Raw genomic sequence first — 2,230 nt, 5'->3', positions numbered from 1 at the left:
TATCAGTTTGGAATAAACTTTCTGCATAATTAGATTGGAGGCACCTGTCTAAAGTTTCTAGCCTCAGTGTCTGGATTTGCCTTTTCACCTCTCAGGCCTTTTGAATTCGCCAGGTGCCCTGGCAGCTCATCCTGCCCTGGTGAAGCAGTCATTGTTGTTTAAGGAAAGCTCAGCTCTACATCTTGTCCTGATACGGCATCAAAGTCTCCCTTTATTATTATGTGGCAACTTCTATAGTTGCCTAAATATCATTATTACTAACTTGGTCTAATTTTCTTTTCTTTTTTTTTTTTTGAGATGGAGTCTTGCTCTGTCATCCAGGCTGGGTGGAGTTCAGTGGCTTGATCTTGGTTCACTGCAACCTCCGCTTTCCCCGTTCAAGTGATTCTCCTGCCTCAGCCTTCTGAGTAGCTGGGATTACAGGCGTGTGACACCATCATGCCCGGCTAATTTTTGTATTTTTAGTAGACATGGGGTTTCGCCATGTTGCCCAGGCTGGTCTTGAACTCTTGTCCTCAGGTGATCCACCCACCTCAACCTCCCAAAGTGCTGGGATTACAGGCGTGAGCCACCACGCCCAGCCAACTTAGGCTAATTTTCTTGATTATGTGATAATGCATTATCTCTTTTACGCAAATGTGTTCCTTCAATACGGACCTTCCTCACAGTGATTTAGGATTTCTTCTGCTTGGATATTTCATCTGTCGTGCTACCCCATCCTCTGCCATGTTGGTCTGTGTTCTGGACTCTTAGATTTGCAGACTGGCTGGATCACACCCCATGGCCCCCTCCTTCCACCAGCTGTGGAGACTTTCCATTCAATGAGGTCTCCCTGAAGATGGAACATTCCAATTTTCCCCTTTCGGTGCTTGTATTAGTAACAAAAATATTTTGATTGCTTTCTGTTTTCTTTATCTTTCAGTAGGCTTGGGGGCCAATTACATAGTCAACACTATTTCCCTCATGTCCTGACCACTCTAGGGGGACGTTTGCCCTTTGCCCTTAGTTAGGCATTCAAGATCCTATGTATTTGAACCTGTTGTAGCTTTTCAGCTGACCCTATAGTCCTGTTTATGATTACTTTCAGCTTCATCTTGTTGATGGCCTCACCACCAGGTGAACACAATGGCAAGTTTTTGCCCTTACTTGTGATAAGTCTACTTCCTACACTTTAGTGTAGATTTCTTCCTTCTCACTCACTGTCACTCTCATTTAGATGTTGATATGATTTGGCTGCATCCCCAACCAAATCTCACCTTGAATTGTAATCTCCATAATTCCCACGTGTCAAGGGCAGGACCAGGTAGAGGTAATTGAATCTTAGGGGCGGTTCCCCCCAAGCTGTTCTCGTGATAATGAGAAAGTCTCATGAGATCTGATGGTTTTATAAGTGTCTGGGATTTCCCCTGTTTACACTGCTCTTTCCTGCCACCTTGTGAAGAAGGTGTCTGCTTCCCCTTCATCTTCCGCCATGATTGTAAATTTCCTGAGGCCTCCTCAGCCATAAGGAACTGTGAGTCAATTAAAACTTTTTATTTTACAAATTAAATTACCCAGTCTTGGGTATGTCTTTATTAGCAGTGTGAGAACAGACTAACACAGATCCTCTCTCAAAATCAGTTCTAAGGCCCCCATCCTCTGTGAAGTCTTTTTTGACTCAGACCAAGGCAAGACATTTCTCTTCTGTGAGGTCCTCATTGAATGTTTTCCTGCATGTCTTGTCTCTCAACCAGATAGTAGCTCCTGGAGGCAATGATTGTGTCCTGTTCTTAGTCTGCCAAACATTTCCTGGTGTGTGCTCATTTCCTCAGTGACATAGGACCAAGGGCAGTCAAGCAATGCTTGCTTTATTCACTCAACAAACAGTTTAATAGCATTTTATAAAAATCCTTCTCACAACACATTTATAAAATCATAGTTTTTTTTTTTTTTAATAGAGACAGGGTTTCATCATGTTGCCCAGGCTGGTCTTGAACTCTTGGACTCAAGTGATCTTCCCACCTCGGCCTCCCAGACTGCTAGGATTACAGGTTTGAGCCACCACACTTGGCCTTTTAAAAAATTAAATTTTTTTATTAATCATAGATATTTTTAACTAAGTCTCCTCACATACTTTTCCTCATCAGTGCAAACCTTGCTTTCATTCTCCCTACTCTGGAAACTTCTCTAGCTTCTAAAATGTGAAAACATCAACTTTAAGGAATAAAGCTCATAAAACCATTTACAGCCA

This window comes from Pongo pygmaeus, chromosome 5, assembly GCF_028885625.2.
Source record: "Pongo pygmaeus isolate AG05252 chromosome 5, NHGRI_mPonPyg2-v2.0_pri, whole genome shotgun sequence".
Lineage (NCBI taxonomy): Eukaryota > Metazoa > Chordata > Mammalia > Primates > Hominidae > Pongo > Pongo pygmaeus.
Note: the sequence above shows the minus strand (reverse complement) of the source record.